This window comes from Miniopterus schreibersii (assembly GCF_964146895.1).
Source record: "Miniopterus schreibersii genome assembly, chromosome: 19".
Taxonomy (NCBI): domain Eukaryota; kingdom Metazoa; phylum Chordata; class Mammalia; order Chiroptera; family Miniopteridae; genus Miniopterus; species Miniopterus schreibersii.
Genome location: NC_138119.1, coordinates 31,830,511 through 31,849,324, shown reverse-complemented (window position 1 = coordinate 31,849,324; position 18,814 = coordinate 31,830,511). Strand labels below are relative to the sequence as shown.

Here is an 18,814-nt window from a genome sequence, read left to right as displayed (position 1 = left end):
CAGCCCAGCTGGGACAGCTGGGAGGGTGTGGTGGCAGCAAGCAGGAGCTCCAAGGGTTTCTCTGCGTTGTGCTAAAATGAGCAACCTGCAAATTAGGTGCAAGATACCAGGCGAGTATGACACATATTAATGTGGGAACAATTAGCTTTGGGCATTTTAGTCAATAAATGCCAGCCCTGTATGTGATCATATTTATGCCCCAATTGTCCTTTTCTGATATTCCAAGCAAAACTGAAGGTGCAGTTACAGAAGGTGTTGAGAGGGATGCATTCCTCTCCCATGAATGTCCAGGCACAGGGCAAGGTGGACATTACTGCTACTGTGTAAACACAGACGCCACTATATCCATGTCCTTACTGGCAAACAGTTCTTGAGTCCCTGCTCTATGTGAAACACCATGTTGGGTGCCAAGAGGAGAGCATGCCGTTGAGCTCGGTACATTAAACATCTATTAGGTGCCTATTACCAAACATTTATTAAGTGCCACTTACTAGTCGTGTGACCCCGGGCAAGTTAGTTTTCTCACTTGTAAAACGGGGTGAATGGTTAGACTGTGGCGCATCCCTACTACAGAATGCTCCTCGGCAACAAAGAGGAGCAGACTATTGAGACAGGCAACAACTTGGATGAACTCAAGGGAATTATGCTGATAAAGAAGCCAATAGAAAATATTATAGACTGTACGATTCCAGTTCTGTAACAGTTGTGATAGAACAGACTCACAGAGATGGAGAATAGATTAGTGGCCATCAGGGGTTAGGGATGGGTGTGTGGCTATAAAGGTTAGCACAGGAAGCCCTATGATGATATAGTTAAGTGTCTTGGTTGTTGTGGTGGTTACACAAAACTACACACACACACACACACACACACACACACAAATCCATGCATGTATAATTGATGACATTTGGAAAAGCTCTATGAATTATATCAATGGCAGCCTCCTGGTTTTGATATTACACTATAGTTATGTAAGATGTTAATATTAACATTGGGGGAGGCTGGATGAAGGGGACTCGGGATTTCCCTGTACATTTCTTTGTAATTCTGAGGCATCTATACTTATTTTAAAATAAAAAGTCCTTAAAAAAATAAGGTATAGTACCTATAGCATAAGGTCATTTTTAGGGTTCAGTGAGTTAATATTAAGCACTTAACACAGCATCTAGCACACAGTAAGCCCTCCTTATGTCTTTGTTGTTTTTACTACAAGCCAGACACTGGCAGTTCCAACATGGATGAGTCACGGTCTCTGTCCTCAAGAAGCTTCCTACCCAGCAGAGGAAGGCAGGGCAAAGAGATTTTTAGCAGAATATGCTGAGTGTGCTTAGTACATAAAAGGAGGTCTTTAGGCTTTGGGGACGGTTTCATGAAAAAGGTGTCACGAGCGCTGAGCCAAGTCTGGAGAGGAGAGCATGAAGGGCACCGGCAGAAGGAACAGCAGCGCAAAGCTCAGCGGCGTGGAGCAGCTGGGCGCTGGGGAACCAGAGGCAGCTAGGTTTACCTGAACGTTATGGAGGCAGAGAGTGGAGGGGAAGGGGCTGGAAAATTGGTGGAAGCCAAGCCAGGGAGGCCCTGTATGCCCCCTGCCCAGAGGTCACCCTTCAGGAAGCCTGGAGTCCTCCAGCAGCCTCAGCCACCCTCGTTCTGGGCTCTGGGATTCTCTGGGCACTCCTGCTCCTGGGACCCCTGCGAACCACTCTGTCCCTGGCGCTGAATGAGGGACTATCCAATATACGAGGCAAGTGAGAGGCCCACTGGGGGCTCTGCAAAGCCAGCTTGGATTGGCCTTAACTACAGAGAAGGTAAATCTACTGCAAACCAAACTGCAGGCCACATTCCAGGCATACCTCTTCCCACCCCATGGGGGTTTTGGGGGGCACTACTTCTTGCATCCTGTGGGTAATCCAGAACTTGCAGCAGCCTCCTTTCTACAAGCCAACACAGACAGCACAGAGGTGGGACCACAAGCCCCGGGCTCAGTCAGGCTCACCAGCCCCATGACTGTGCATAAGCCACTCACCTTTCTGAGCTGCACTTTCCCCCACTGTGAAACAGGCGATCATGACACACACCCAGCTTCCTCACAGAGCAGCTCAAAGGCCGCTGGAAAAGCAAACACCATAAGAGCTTTGTAGGCTGTAAAGACCTGCGGACATGAAAGATTATTGCTATTGTTCTTGAAAGAACTATTAGAGAAGAGGAGTCTGCACCCCTGATGGAAAATCAGAATAAATCTCCTTTGAATGTGGGCAAGGTCTTTAGCTGTGGAAGGACAGTGAAGGGACAGGACAGGGGACAGGAGCAGGAGCCTGTTTCTGTATATGGTAGAATGCTGGCGAGGCAGAGGCCATCTGGTCACGCTCAGAGGGTAGCTTTTCCCTCCAGCTTTTCCCATAAGATCCTTGGTATTTAAAAATCTTTCATTAATGCATTCACTCAGCCAGTATTTCTGAACACCTAATCTGTGCTACAATGGTGAACTAAACAGATGGGGTCTCCTATCTGGGGTCAATGTCTAGTGGCAGAGACATTCTTTGATCTAACAAACACCCAATTACATAATTAGACTTCATAATGTGTGTTGAAGGAAGCATACGGGACATTGTGAGAGTGTTTAACAGAGGCCTGAAGAAATTCTGGAGATACCCTGAGGAAGCTTTTCTAAGGAAGGGCTATTTGAGCTGAGATCTGAAGAACTAAAATTTAGGGAGGAGAAGTATGGAAAAGTGACAAAGGGCCAAGAAACAGCACATGTGAAGGCCATGAGGCAAAAAGGAGCTTAGCAGTGAACGAACCGAAAGAAGCCAACATGCAGAGCGCAGAGCATGGGGGTGGGGGTGGGGCGGTAGAACCGGAGAGGATGGCACGGGCCAGGCCCTCCAGGGGGCTGCCAGCCACTGCCATCCTCAAGAGCACTCGCTGGGAATCACTGAAGAGTTTCGAGAGTATGAGCAGATCAGACTGTGTCCTTAAAATGTCATTCTAGCAGCTATTTGGAGACTGGATTAGAGGTGCAAGGTAGGTGCAGGAATGCCAATTAAGTGATTCCAGTGGCCCAGGCAAGAGGCGAGGGCACCCTGAAGGAACGTCGAGGTTGTGAGGATGGGGGGAGTGGGCGGATCTGGGTGCCGTTTTGGAGGTAGATTGGGCAGGACCTGGTACCAGGTGGACTGACGTAAGGGGGTAAAAGGAAGAGTTGACAGTGACTCCCAGTTTATGGCGTACAGAACTGGTGTGAGGTGGTACCATTCACAAAAACAGGCACTGCTGGAGGGGGATCGGGCAGGGGGTGAAGGAGACAGTGGGAGACTTAGGAGGGGAATCATGACTCTAGATAGGCCTAGTCTGCGGTTTTTTGAGACATCCGACTTAGCTAGGCAGATGGATATAAGGATATGGAGCTCAGATGAAGAACAGGCTATAGACTCAGATCTGGGGGTCACCTGAATGTGGTTGAAAATGGAATCCATTCATGAGATGGACCCAGACAAGTATCCAGTGAGGACAGAATACCTTGAACTAGACCATAAGAAACTCCAAGGTTGGAAGATCGAGAAGGGAAGGATGGCTCGGCAAAGAAGACTTGGGAGTAACCAGAAAAGGCAGGATTACGGGGTAGGAGGAGCCAAGGGAGAAGGAAGTGTCAGGAAGGAGGGGACAATATTTTTGCGAACTGAAAAGTGTTCCCTGCACTTAGCGAGAGGGAGAGCAGTCTTAGCCGAATGATGCGGGAGGGAGCCAGGCTGAAGTGGGGCAGAGGAAGGGGGAGGTGCCTCGCAGAAATGGAGGGAGCTGGTAAAGCCGTCTTTCAAGAAATCTGGCTTGTGAAGAGAAAAGAGACAAGGTGGTGGCAGAAGGGAGCTGGGCTTGAGGAAGGCTTTTGCTGTTGCCATTGGAGATGGGAGGAGCTTGAGCATGGTGGGAAGGATGCTCCTGAGAAGATCAGGGGACGGGATCTAGAACAGAGGTGGTGGAAGGCTGGCCTGCAGTGGAAAGGTCTCCCTTGCAGAAGCAGGAGGGAAGGAGGAGAGGGCTGGTGCAGAGACAGGTGTCTGTGAGGGTCTGGTGGGGATGAGTTGAGGGAATTCTGCCTGATCACTTGTTTCTCTGTGAGGTAGGAGGTGAGGTCCTCAGCTGAGAGAGGGTGTAGGAGAAGGTCTGGGGAAGAAGGTGTGAAATGGTCATTGTGGAGAGTCAGGAAAGAGATGGCCAGAGGAAAGTGGGAGGAACAGCAGGCACTTTGGAAGGGTAAGTTGGGTTGGTGATGGTGAATTTTTAGAGGTACCAATCTGCCTCATTTTGACTTTTTCTAGCTGGTTGAGTTGTCTGTGTAAAGACAGAAAGCAGCAGATAGAGTGATTAATCCAGACTGGGGCTTTGCCAGCCTGGGGCAATAAAAAAACAGAGGGTCAGGAGAGTTTAGGATATTGGCAGGAGAGCTCTTAAAATGACAGAACATGGAATCTATCTGGACTCAGAGAAGGAAGCCAAAAGGTAATGAATGGCAGGAAAGTAGAGGTGCCAATGGACAAAAGATCCTGATGAGGTTAAAGAATGGCTGTGTGGGAGTCAATGAACAGCAGCCAGCTGGCAGACCAGGAGGTGGTCCCAGGAAGCAGGGATCTCTACTAGGTGATTTTCAGGTGATGGCAAGATCTAGGGTGTGACCTGGGGAGCGAGTGGCTGGGGTGGGAAAGCCGGTGAAGGGGATGACGGTCTGGGGGTAGGATGAGTTGCTTATGTAGTCACTGATCTCACCCAGGACAATGGATAGACTGGAAAGGAGAGGATGTCTATGAGCAGGTGCCAAAGGCTTCACTGAACAGGAAGGGGAAGGGGGAGCAGGAGCCTGATTTTATGAGATTTGGGGACAGTGATATCTTAGAGAAATTACATTCCCTTTCACCTGGAGTACATTCTCCAGAGTGAAAGGTGAGAAAAAAAGTGGAAGGAATCTTGAGAAGAGGTAATAGATACAGCACAGGGCCAGAAGTTAGGAGATTTATATCTAGTCCTGATGACACTAACATGCTTTGTGACGTTGGGCAAGTCCTTTCCTCTCCCTGGGTCACAGGTTTCTCATCAATAAAAATAGATTGGAGGAATTAGTTAAGCTAGAGCTTCCCAGCTGGAGTTAGGGAGCCACAAATAGGGTACAGGTGTGCTGAGCTCATTATTCCCCTTTCCCTGGGTCAGGGTCCCTGAGCCATTGTCATTGAGTATGTGTACTATGACGCTGAAAGAGAAGGTGGGAAAACAGTGGGCCAGACACTCTCCAGGGACCCGGCCATCTCTGCCGTTCTGTTGGCATGTCTCTGGTGCTCCGTCGTGGAGAAGGCTGTGGGGAGGCTGATGGAAGAACAGATTCCTGCTGCAGGCAGAAGTCCACCTGCTGGCAGAGCGGAAGCCAAGCTTCCCAGTTCGCACTGGCTCCCCTGCCCCCCTTCCAGCAGCAGCTGAGGGAGCCGTGACCTGCTCAGAGGCCCAGGTGAGGGCAGGTGCCTCTGCTCCTCTTCTGCCCAGTGCCCGGGGGGTTCCTAGTGGCCTCTCCAAGCCTCAGCAGCAGCTTATGAACACGGAGGAGCAGCCACTCACTGGCTCCTTTTTCCACTATCTAGTTCTAAAAACGGACTCACCATTTCTGAGGAGTCAGGCAGTGCGTCTCACTGCACATGACCCAGACAGCGCCTTCACAGTGCAGACCTTTCTCCTGGGGACAGCCACTTCTCAGAAATCCATGAAAGACCCACTTACATGGCTGACCTTGGGCCAGCCCCTCTGCTACTAGCCCTCCTGGGCCTTCCCCTCCCTCATCTCCTGTCAGATGCTATACGCTTAGAGAATACGCAACCTAATTTTAACCTAACCACGAAATACCAGGGAAGACCCAGCACCTGGCCTAGTACTTTGTACAGTAGGAAGGCAATAAATATTTACTGAATAAATGAAGACTATTCTTGAATATTTAAAAAAGAAAACTCTACCAACCCCACCAGAATTTTAAAAGTACTGATCACATTGCTTATATTTATTGGATAATTAAAAGATTGCTTTTAAAATTCTTTCATACTTACTGATGCCTACTATGTGCCCAGCATTTTGCAAGTGTGAGCTGGTTTCATTTTCACAAGCCTGTGAGATGGGTATATTAACCCCATTTTACAGACGGGCAAACTGAGGCTCAAAGAGAGGGGAAGAGGCATGTCCAAGGTCATAGAGATGGTAAGCAGTGGCCACAGAATTCTAACCCACATGTCTCCAACTTTAAAGCCAGTGATCTTTTCAGCACCAGGCTGCCTCTTACAAGGGCATATGCAGAATGGAATCAACACAGAGAGAGAGAGAGAGAGAGAGAGAGAGAGAGAGAGAGAGAGAAGCAAAGGGGGAGACAGAGAAGTGTGCTGAAGACTGTCTGAGGCTCCCCACTGCCTTGCTCTGGGGAAGTAGTTTTGAGGTTGGGCAGGCTTTGCTGAAGCAAAGAGGCGGACAGTCAGGGCCCCTCATCTCTCCCCCTTTGATTGCTTGGTTGGCTCACCCACTACCTCCACAAGCTGGCATTTCATTCAGTGCCACCTGGCTTGGTTGCCTGAACCTGAGAGGGGCTCGAAGCTGCAAGGACCTCTCCCATGGATACACTACCCCTGCTCCTCTCCCCATGAGACAGAGCAACTACTGGGCCCAGGAGGTGCCCCTTGTTCTCAGGGCCAAGGGAGCAGACAGGAGTGGCGGAAACATGAGTGGTCTGACCTGCGTGGATGAACATAGCTGCCAGCCCCGCCGCACCTGGTTTGACTCTGACTGACAGGTGAGCAGCTGTGCTCTACAGCTGTTTGTCCATCTGTCTCCTTCTGATGCTCCTCAGAGAGGGGAGGGTCTGGACCTGAAGCAGCAACCTTACTTGGGATATTAATCAGGGGGGATGAGGCAGGGTAGGGCAGGAAGAAAAGCGTGCTTCTCTCTCCATCTAAAACCAGAACCCCCTCCCCACCGCCAAGTCCTCTCACTGCCTCCTCCCTCTCCACTACTCCCCTAGCTCTGCCTGCCAAGCTCTGCAAATTACCATACATGCCAATAAGTCATTAGAAACCAGAATGGCAAATGTGGGGTTGCTATGGAGACCAACACCAGGAGCTGGCAGCCCTGGGGGCCAGCCTATGGCTCAGGTATGCTGTGGGGAGAGCTAGGAAGGAAAAAACACCTGGCAGAGGGTAGTAACACATTATGCACTATTGGGGTACAGTTTCCAGGCAAGGTACTGGGCTCCGCCACCACCTCTCCCACCCCCTCCCCAAGGCTCTGGTCCTACCCACCGGCAGCTTGTTAGGTATGATAAATGACATATAGGCTGTGGAAGGGCAGATGCAGCCCCCTCCCTTCATAGACTTGTCTCCCCCCCAGAGGAGATGGCTGGGATAAAGCCCACCTGGGAACTAGCCTTGGGGACCAGCCCCGAGGGCCAAAGACCACTGACAGCCCTTAGCAACCTGAGCTGGTTGCTTGTGTTGGGGGGAAACTGAGGCCCAGTGAAGGGCTGAGGGCAGAACAGCACCCAAGCAACACTGTCTCATCTTCCTGAGCCTGGAACTCACTTTGCATCTGCCCAGCACTGAGCACAGTGCCTGGGCCCTTGCAGGTCAAAACGTGTGCACACACACTCATTGGAAATGGCTAGAGGTGTGCAAACATCTGGAATTTCTGAAAAGACAGCAGCAGGCCCTGGCTGGGAGTCCCAGCTCTTCCACTAACTCAGTGTGACCTCCCACAAAGCCACTTCACTCTGAGCCTTTGTTTCACCATCTAAAAAATAACTGGGATGTGTTTCAGGCACAGTACATTCCAAATTGGGCTCTCCAGAGTTATGAAGCAATTCCTGGGGTTCTGGGTCAGAAGGAGGCCAAGTCAGTGGGGTTCTGGTCCGCCTGCTTTGCTCCAGCTACAGCAGCCTTCTATTAATTTACTGTTGCTACTGTAACATATTACCACAAATTCAGCAGCTTAAACCAACACAGATTATCTTACAGTGCAAAAATGAGTCTCACTGGGCAAAAATCAAGGTGTCAGCAGGTCTGTGTTCCTTTGTGGAGGATCCAGCGAAGAATGTGTTTCCTGGCTTTTTCCACCTTCTAGAGGCCACCTGCATTCCTTGGCTCACGGCCCCTTTAGTCATCAAAGCCACTAATGGACCACTGAGTCTTTCTCACATCACATCACTCTGACACTGACTTCTGCCTCCCTCTTCTACATTTAAAGGACCCTTGTAATTATACTGGGTCTACCAGATATTCCAGGACAATCTCTTTATTTTAAGGTCAGCTAATTAGGAACCTTAATTCCATCTGCCACCTTAATTCCCCTTGCCATGTATCCTGACATATTCACAAGTTCCAGGGACTAGTACACAAATATGTTTGGGGGTTGTTATTCTGCCTACCACACATGTTTTAAAAAATGGATCAATTTCTATAAATGTTTGAAAGCCACATGACCGAGGGCTCTCAGTTGCCATCAGTTTTAAAGGGCTATGACTTAGACTCCCCCTTTTTTCCCTGGGGGATCATTACAAGGAATTCAGAGAAACACTGGGGTCCTGCCATCAAGTGTGAATGTTGGGTGGTCCTGGTGGGGTGTGCAGAGAGAGGGTCTCTATGCCCACCAGAAGAGAGGTCTCCAGGGAGGAAAGGATGAGTGAGGGCTCTTTGGGGAACCCACCTGTCTCAGCTCTTTCTTCTCCATTCCATATGCACATATATCCTCAGGTTGTCCTGCAGTGATCTGTTTTTGTTTTTACTTCCAAATAAAGTCAGGTGGAGGCAGGGGTGTGCGCGTGTGTGTGTCTCCATGCATACAAGTGAATGGTCTCCCCCATCAGACAGGATTGCTGAGGCCATGACTCTGTTTTCCTTTGCTGGCCCTGTTACCCATCCCCATCCATTGGCACTGCACCTAGTACAGAAGGCACCCTGATTTAACAGTCATAAAGCTGAGATACCTTCCTTTCCTCCCATACCTTGACGTGCAACACTGTCCTCTTCCTAGATTCATCCAGAGGAGGCCCCAATTTGTTACCAACTCTAGAAACAGTGCCAAGTTCAGAAAGCACAGGTCTTAGAATCTTCCTGTTAGCACCTATCCAGGACTATAGTGATCAGCTCCAGCACTGCAGGTGAGATGGGCTCTGAGGTGTCCTGAGGGAGGTGGTGGCCTCCCATTTGCCTCCCATACAACATAACCTCTGTAAGATACCCTCTGCCAACTGCCTGGGACCCAGTGGGGCTGGATAACAAAACTCTTATGAGAATGGTTTCCTGGATATTAATCACAGCCCCTGTGTTTTATGATTTTATGCAAATTACTCACCCTCTCTCAGCTTTATTTTTTCCCTTGGTATAAACCCGCGGCTCACTCTGATTCCTACCTCTATCATATGTCCCTGGGGATCCTAGAAGAGAAATGTGATGAGGTAGGAGAGAGCTATGCTTCGGAGGATCAGCCCTGGGGAAATTGAAGGGGAAAGGAACTAACATTTATTGAGCTCCTACTTTGCAGCAGGCACTTTACACAGATTAGCTCATTTAACGCTGAGAACCAGGGCTCTGGAGTCAGGAAGAGTTGGGGGCTAAATTCTGGCTCTGCCACTTGCCGGCTGTGTGTGGCCTTGGGCAAGTTACTTAATGCTTCCCAGCTTTAGTTTCCCCCACTGCAAAATAGGGGGGGAAATCACATCCACTTAACAGAAGTATGTGGATTAAGTGAGATAAGTGCAGTGAAGCTTTTGGCCCATCAGAAGCACTCGACAATGTTAGCTCTTATTATTAAGGACCTGATGAAGATCTGGGTGTTATTAACCCAGATTTTAGCTGGGAAAACTGAGGCTCAGAGAGGTTTAAGAAAATGCCCAAGGATATGCGGTTAGGGAACAGGGACTCTGGCCCACTTCTGACTCCAGTTCCTCAGATTATGAGCTCAAGCCTATGTCTTAGAGATGTGCCCAGAACCCCCAGGTAGAGTGGGTGGGCCCTCCTTTCTCAGGCTGCCAGGGCCCAGAGGAGGGGAGGAGTCTGCTTAGCTGAAAGGGTTGCTCGGTGAGTCTTAGCTCCTGCTCTCTATCTGGGGGTGCAGTGGGGGCGGGGAGAGTGAGGTGCTACTAGAACCCCACTCCATTCCAGGGCACTCTATCTACAGGTCGGAAGTGTGCCAAACCCCAAGTCCCAAGACCCAGGTGGCCTCTCTCCAGGAAAAGGACGGGCTCACCCCTCAGGGGGGAATGTTTGCTCATTTCGGTACAATGTCATTTCCAATTCACTCTACATGAAACAAATTGGATTGTTCTAGGAGTGACCTACCAAACAGGAGCCTGGCAGTGAGAGGAAGGGAGAAGAGAAGCCAGCTGCAGACCGCGTAGAAAATGGAGCTTAGGGGATGACAGGGAATTGGGCCCAGCATCAGTGGGCCAAGGGGCTGGTGGACAGCAACTGACGGACGAGGGGAGTGCTGATCTCAAACGCCTGTGTGCTGGCAGGACACTTTCCCAAAGCAAGACATCCTCTAAGGAAGGGCTGCTCTCCTGTCCACGGGGGACAAGGGACACCAGAAACCCTAAGGGGGGAAGGGTCTATTCCAGAGACAAAAACTGCTCCCCACCCATGTGACCCCCCATCTGGCCACCCTTCTCCCATTCCCACCCCCAGGAGCTACTCCTTCCCCTCTCCAGAATCCTCCCCTCCGCAGATCCAAACCCCACCCCGTTTTCCAGGCCCCATCAGCCTCACCCCTCTGAGGCAGCCTTCCCTATATACTCCCACACAGAGCGCACAGTTCTGATAACATTTATAGTCTAAATCACACAGTTTAGCACTTGGTTTTAAATACTGTCTGGTATTATTCCCCTGTTATTTCTTGGGAGTGTAAGTTTTGCCTCCCCAACGGATTTGTAGATTTCCGTATCAGTAAAGGCTGTGACTTACGTTTCTTTGCAGTCTCTCCAACCCCACACCCCACACTAGGACAGTGCTCAAAAGTGTTTGGGTGGGTGGGGGACTAATTGACTAAGTTAGCCTCAGTGGCTGAAGAACACCCTGGCAACCTAGTGAAATGCCGAAATGGCCAAAATCCTGGGGTTTGAAAAAGTCAGATCATGTGACCTCCTGCCCCAAACCCCGCAAAATGTCCATCTCACTCTGAGGAAAGACCAAACTCCTCACCCCAGCTCCAGTGCTTTCCAAGATCTGGCCTCAAACCCACCAGGAACGGCCCTGCCTCTGAGCCCTTGCACCTACTGTTCCCTCTGCCTGCTGTGCCCTCACCACCTTGCGGCCACTTCATCTTTACTCAGCGGTCACCTTCTCAGCGGGGTCTCAGCGGGGTCCTCCTGGACCACCCCGTGTAAAATTACAAACTCTCCTCTTCCTCACATATCTTCTATCCCCCATCCTTCCTTAATTTTCTCTTTAGCACCTGCCACTTTCTAATATGCTGTGTATTTTGCTGTTTCACCAGACAATCAGGTATAAACTCCATGAGGGCAGAAATCTGTTTGCTGGTTGCTCACTGTTGTCTACACCAGCAGGCCAGGCACAGATCCTAAAAAATACTTGCTAAGTGACGAGATTCCAGTCCCACTCTGTGTCTGACAGAGCTGAGACACGGTTCTACAGAGATGGGCAGCGGACAGGAAGATTCTGTAGCTCCCCCGAATGTGGGGTTCCACCTTTCTAAGCCTAGGACAACTCTGGGCAAGCACCTCCTGAAGTTCAGGGGCCTGGAGCTGTGTGAGCCCCAGCTCCCTTCATCCCACTGGGAGGTCTGTCCAGAGGTAGAAGATGGAGGGGTTGGATGTCAAGGTAGAGTGTCAATTCCCTCCCCTCCCATGCACAGCCTGCCCACCAGCTGCCCCTCTGTGGTCGCTCCATCTCCTGGCATCACCGCCTCTGCCCTCCAGGGACAAAGACAGATGCTTTCATCACTACCCTTCTTTTTTTTAAAATCCTGACCCGAGGATATTTTTTCCATTGCTTTTTCAGAGAGAGTAGAAGGGAGAAAGAGAGAAACATTGATATGAGAGAGACACATTGATTGGTTGCCTCACACATATGCCCTGACCACTGCTGGAATTGAACCTGGGACCCTTCAGTCCACGGGCCAATGCTCTAACCACTTAGTAACCGGCCAGGGTCATCACCTGCCTTTGAATGTTCATTCTGAGAACACTTTGTAGAGGAACATAACCTCTCCTGCCTGCCTTGTTTCCCCCCCCCCCCCCCCCTTTAAAGGATCAGGTAAGACACACCTACTTTTATGGGGGAACCAAGCTGGTTGCCTAACAATCACTGCCCCTTCTTCCGTATGTTTTTTCCCTAAATATGAATGACTGTACTTGTGCTTTTCAAGACATGAGGCTTCCTTGTTAGATACCCCATTGACAGAACCATTCCCAAACCATCCCCACCTAATCTGCTGGATCAGGGGCTGCGTCCCTCCTCACATCTCCCAGAAGCCACCCCTACACTGGTTCCATATTGTGACCATGGGGACTGACTCTTAGGGTCCAGCTTCTCTGGAGGCTGCTGGCTCCATGGAGCCCCTGAGGCACTTAGCTGAGGCAGAAGGAAACAATGTTGGCTCTCGAGGAGCTGTGGTCTATGGGAGCAGGAGAAGAAGGTTCCAAAAAGGGGAGAGGCAGCCCCTGGCTTGGACAGGGGAGCTTCTTATTGTAGGGAGGGAGGAGAATGGGCTGGATGGCCCCAGAGCACCCCCCAGGCCCAAGGAATACTAGATTCTGGGGGTGATTAAGGAGCAGGAGCCCTTGGGTCAGAAAGAAGGTTAAATACTCCGTTGCTTTTTTCTAGCTATATATCTTTGAGCAAGTTACTGAGCCTCTCTGAGTCTCAGTCTCCTTGAATTTAAATTAGAGTTAATAAGAGCACCTACCTAATAGGGGTGTTTTTGAAGATTTATTGGGATAATGTAGGTAAAGCACTTGGTACAGTGTTCGGCACATAGTAAATGCTCAATAAATGCTGGCTGCTCTAATTAGTGCCATTACAATGTGAGAGGTAGCGGTTGAGAAACGGTTATTGCCAAGGAACCCTCTGCCTGATCTTCATCTTGGAACTCATTTCAAGTCCATCAAATGCTGAGCAGCAGGGAAGGTGTGGGTGGAAGAAATAGACAGAGAGAAACTGAATTCTAAACCAAACCCGCTTCTACTCATCTCCTAAGCAGCAGCTCCCTCAGCCCAAGGTCCATGGGGTCCCCAGGAAATACAAGAAGCCAGAGGACGAGGGCCGTGGCGGCTCTAGGTTTGAAGCAGAGACTGCTTGATGATGGCTTAGAACATTTAGGAAGCCACCGTCATGAGACCAATCCCAGCAGGGATGCATGAGATCCCCTGCCCAAAGGCCCACTGTTTTAGGCTGCAGAACGTGGGGATGTTCTGGGGGACCTGTCAGCCCAACTGGAAGCTCAGCTCTGAGCACTGGAAACGGAGGCTGAGGTGGGACATGTCCAAAGTGTTCCTGATATCAACAGAAGGCAACACATACACAATGCAGCATCTTTTCTTACATCACCCCTATGCCCCATATACTCTTGGCACCAGTGTCCCCAGGCCCACCACCTCTTCCTGGTTGACTCCTTTTCAAGCCTTGCCCCAAATATCATGTGCTTTGAGAACCATTCCCTAATCTGCAGAGATAGTCAGCTCTTTATCTGCTCATCCCTGTGTTCTAGCATGTTTCGTTATTGCAAGAATGACTCTCCCTCCCTGGCTGGTGTGGCTCAGTTGGTTGGGCGTCGCCCAGTGCAAGGTTGCTGGTGGATTCCTGGGTTGATTCCCAGTCAGGCCACGTGCCTGGGTTACGTTCTTGGTCGCAGGTAAGGGGTGTGCAGGAGACAACTGATTGATGTTTCAATCTCATATCGATGTCTCTCTCTCTCCCCCTCTTCCTTCCTCTCTCTTTAAAAATCAATAAAAAATCTTTAAAAAAAAGACTCACTCTCCCACTGAATAATAATAATAATATACTTATCTAGTACTTACTATGCCAGGCACTGTTCTAAGCTCGTTATGTGTATTAACTCATTTAATCCTTATAACACCTCTGTGAAGTAGGCAACTGAGGCACGGAGAGGTTAGATGGCTTGCCCAATGTCACTCAGCTGTAAGTGGGGAAGCCTAGATCTGAATCCCAGGTATGCAACTCCAGAATCTACATTCTTTTTTTTTCTTCTTTTTTAAAAAAATGTATCTTTATTGATTTCAGAGAGAGGAAAGGAGAGGGAGAGAAGGAGATAGAAACATCAATGATGAGACAGTCATTGATTGGCTGCAGCCCACAACCCGGGCATGTGCCCTGACCGGGAATCGAACCCCGATCGCCTGGATCCTAGGTCGATGCTCAACTGCTGAGCCACGCCCGGCCGGGCCAGAATCTACATTCTTATTGCTAACTCCTGGAAGGCAGGGGCAACATCTGATTTGTCTCTTTGTCTCTAGCATCTAGCACAGGTCTGAGCACACAAAAGATGGGCTTACAAAAGATGGGCTGATCCCATAAGCAAATGCCAGCATATGGCTAATCAGGTGACTATTCCAGCCTCTGAGCTGTAGGACTGAGAGGAAGTATAAGGTATAGGTGTCCTTCTTACTCACCCTCTCTTAGCAATCCCACCACACACTGCTACGTGTTCTGTCTGGTTATGTCTTTTCTTGAGCATGTCTCTTGCCTTCTGCTCTTTGTTTCTCAGTTTATCTTTTGCCTTGGTCTTCTTTCCCTATTGTTCCTGGTCACTCTCCCCGTTTCCTGCCCCATCTGTCCTCCATCCATTGTCCTTGCCCTTCCCTGTAGATCTTGCAGGCTTGAAAGCCTCCCACCCCCATTCTTTGCCTTGGAGCATTTATAAGAGTCCAGGCTTGCCCAAGGAGGCTGAGAACACCAGGGGGCACTGATTGCTTGGACTGGCCATGGACGAAGCTCCTACGCCCTGACCCTCAATGAAAACAGCCATTTCCCATCAACTCTACTTGGATGCAGGGTGGCGGTGTGGAGCAGGGTTGCCTGCCTACAGCTTGTCACACATCTGTGTAGCATCAGAAAGACCAATGCTCTCCCTACGTCCTCTCTCAGGGTCCCATCTCCTCCAGGAAGCCTTCCCTGACCACTCAAGAAAGCATTCAGCAGATCCTTATATATTCTCATATTCAAACTGAGGAGATAAGGGATGCTCCCAAAAAATTCGATTAAAATGTAATCTTCAGATAACTGTACAACCTACCAGATGTCACAGACATCACAGGGGCCAAATGAATTGCAGACAATCAGTGATTTCAAAAAGTAGACCTATGTGACCTGAGGCAAGAGGCTGATCCTCTTTGGTCCTCAATTTCCTCAGCTATAAAGCAGGGCATGATAATCCAGGCCTTAGAAGGTTGTCAGGAGGATTGAATGAGATAATTTTTGTAAAGCTCCAGACAGACTGGTGCTTAGTAGGCACTCAGTATAAAGTTGTGTCTCCCTCCTCTGCCTAAAGCACTGGACTTCTACACAGCCTTCCCAGATAAACGGTGAGGTATGAGCTGGTCCATCCTTTTAGGTCAGAAATATCTTAAGGACAGGATGGCCCTGGCTCTGTAAGCCTTGTGTACCTGGTACATTGTAGGAGATGGGCCTGTGATATTAGAGGTCACTCAACATGATGATGACAATGCACTAAGACTGTTTACGCTCACACCCCTCCCGCCGAGCAGTGGATCTTTGAAAGCCTGGTGGGCACAGAACTAATCAGCTGGAAAATCCAGATACAAGTTCACTTCTGCCCTGAAATATGGAGGTTTGTTTAACTGCTGTATCTTCACACTGTTCCTAAAACAGTACTAGGCACACAGTAGGTGCTCAATAAATTGTTGATTGATGGAATTTTGTTTAAAAAGCAATATACTTTCTTTTTCCTTTCAAATACAAAAGAGGGGAGTAGGAGGAGCAAATGGCAGGATACAGGAGACATGCCAGGGACATGCAGCTGCCAGGCTCACCAGCCCTGGCTCCTCTTCTGCAAAGGGGACTCAGCAAAGCCAACAGTGAGTGTGTTCCCACTGTCAGGGTATCCGGAGCAAAGAGCCAATGCCAGGCTCCGGGTTAAGACTGCAATTTGCACAAGAAAAGGGGGCAAAGGTGGCAACAGAGCCCTGGAAGGGAGGGAGGCAGAAGTCCTCGAGAGAAGGGGGAAGGGGGGGAGAAGAGGGAGAGCACTGTGAGGAGGAAGGGAGATGACTGAGGAAAGAGAGTGAGGGGGAAAGAGGAGGAGGGAGGCGCAGGGGTAAAGATGAGGAGTGGGGAGGACCTGTGGCGAGTTAGAGAAAACCTGTCTCGGCCTGGGTGGAAACTGTCTTAGCAGACCTTTGAGTTCCCACTGACATTTGGTGCCTCCTTTGGGTTAGGCTGCGCTGGGGGAGCGTGTGGATTTGGGGGTGCTCCTAGGCACTACGTGTCTGCCAAGGCCCTGGGCAAGTCTCAATCCCTGGAGCACTGTGATGTTTAGTTTCATCCTTTCCAGAGGGAGCCCGTAGGCAGGAAGGAGGAGATTCAGTGGGAGCCAGCCCAGGGAAAGGCAAGGGGCCTAGAAGGCTCAACCCCGTAGCTGTGCTCTTCTCTTTCCATTATTCCCCACAAGGGCACCTGGTCAGCCAGGAAAGTGGGTCAGGCCACCCACATGTGACTTTTTTCTGGTAACAACAGAGCCCACAGGCAAGGGGCCTCAGTGCCTTGTACACAGCGTTGCCCCATGCCCCTTGCTGGAGGGACCTTAAAGGAGCAATGGGCAGTGGAAGGGGATCCTGGCCTCACGAAGGAAGGGGACACTGGGCCAGAGCTTATCCCAGGCTGGCGCAGGCGAACGGGGACCCTGCCTGGTGCCTGGGTTCATGAAAAGATCCAGAGCTCCCAATGATGGTGACCAAGCTGGCAGGGAGCCACCTCTAGACCCCTGACCTCGGTGGCGGTTTTCCCTACCACCCAACTCCTGGGGTCTTCTAGAGGAGGGCCTATCCCGTCCATCTCTGCCCACTGAGCACCTGCCCAGCCCACCCCGCCAAACCTGACCCTACCAGGAGAAGCTGCGTTGGCTCCAACAGATGGGAGCTGCGGCAGTCAGAGGAACGGAGCACAAAGCCCAGATGACATTTTCCTTCCTGCTCGGTTGATGGGGGAGGAAAGAGGAGGGGAGCGCAGCAACACCCCTTCCCCTCCCTCAGGGTCCGGTGGGTCTCCCGCCCCTTTAGCGTCTCAGCTCAGCCCAGTCACCGGGGGCTCCTCGCTGGCTGGGCAGCCAGAGTCTGCGCCGCCCTTGGATGCAGGACAGACGGACCACCTGTGGCTGGCCAACCCCTCCTGTCTCCTGGGGGATGCGGGGGGCCAGAGCCCGCTTCACGGTACCGCTTCCCACTCCCAGAGTCCCCAGACTGCGCCCAAGGCCGGCCCATCCCCCACCCCAAATGTCCCATCCCAGGCTGCTGACAGACCCCTGCCGGCCTGGGAGGAGCCAGGCTCACTGTTCCAGATACTTCGCGCAGACACCAAGGCCACCTTGTCCCTCTGCACGGACACCCGAGTTCCAAGGAGGGGAAAGTCCCCAAGGTTCTGGAGCGCTGCCACCCGCTGCCCGCCCCTGTCACGCCCTCCCTAACCTCTCTGCCACCTCTCGCTCCCCGACAATCAAGGCCCCGCTCTCCCAGCAACAGTTTGGGGAGGTTCGGGCCCCTCCGGGGGGATTATGGCCCAGACGCCCTCGCCCGCCGCCTCGGGTCCAGCCCGCCTCCCTCGGCGCCCGCGGCCGCCTCCCTCCCGAGTCACCAGCCCTCCCTCCCGCAGCTCGGCGGCGCCCGCGCCCCTCCCCCAGCTCCGCCCCGGCCCCGCGCCGCCGGGGGTCCGCGGGAGCCGCACAGTCACCCCAGGCCGCCCTCCCGCAGCGCCCGCCCGGCCCCGCGCCGCCCGGGGTTACCCGGAGCCGCACACTCACCCGCGGCCCCGCGCGGCTCCGCTGCAGCCCGGCTGCGTGGGCACCTGGTCCGCGCCCTTCTCCCGTGCGCCGCCCGCTCAGGCCGGGGCGGCCCGTGGGCGCCTTCCCGCGTGGAGTTGTCTGGGAGCGGGGCTGGGCAGAGTCGGCAGGGCGACGGCAGAACACCGACGCGCCGGCCGCCCGCCCGCCCGCGCGCGCGCCCCCCGCGCGCCCCGCGCCCCCGCCCCCGCCCGGGGCTCCGCACCGCCCTCCGCGCTCGTGGCCCGAGGCTGCGGGCTTGAGCCGGGGCTCCCTCCGCGCGCCGCGCCGCCGAGTCCACGCAGCAGGCCCCCGCGGCGCCCGCGCCCCTCCGCGCTCCTCCCCGCTCCTGCGCCTCCTCACCCGCTTCTCCGCCGCTCCACCAACCTCCCCAGCCCACTCCGGTCGCCGCCTCCCCGTCTGCGAGCCACGCCGCCCCCTTCCAGTCCCGCTGCCATTTTAACTCCTGAGTGGCCAGAGGCACCTTCTCCCGAACACACGTCCGCGCCGGAGGGGGAGCTGGGTGGGGCCGGCGGTGTTCTCGGCCTTAGACGCGCGGCTGGGCTGGAAGGAGCGGCGCAGGGCCTGGGTCAGAGAGGAGAAGGGAGCGGCTCTCCAGATCCTGCCTCTTACCCGCTTGCAAAGGCCAGTAGGTTCTGTCCTTCTGAAGTTAACAGGGGACTAAGGAATTCAGAGGGTGGGTGAGAATTTGTTCAATGGATACAGGCACCTACTATCCTAAAGAATCGAGTTGAATACCCTGAGTCCTCATGCCTTTCCA

The 18,814-nt window shown here is 52.1% G+C and overlaps 1 protein-coding gene across 5 annotated transcripts in view; it reads right to left on the bottom strand.

Annotated features, from left to right (window-relative positions):
- LRRN2 (leucine rich repeat neuronal 2) overlaps positions 1–18,473 on the bottom strand; it is a 63,525-nt gene extending 45,052 nt beyond the window's left edge. Inside the window, exon 1 of one of the 5 annotated variants that reach the window (XM_081121415.1) lies at positions 18,397–18,473. The gene's annotated coding sequence lies outside the window, so the exon portion shown is untranslated. Of the gene's footprint in view, positions 1–18,015; positions 18,212–18,396 lie in introns of those variants that run through there. The other 4 variants (XM_081121416.1, XM_081121413.1, XM_081121412.1 and 1 more) reach the window with 4 other exon arrangements.
- Between the last annotated feature and the right edge of the window lie 341 nt (positions 18,474–18,814).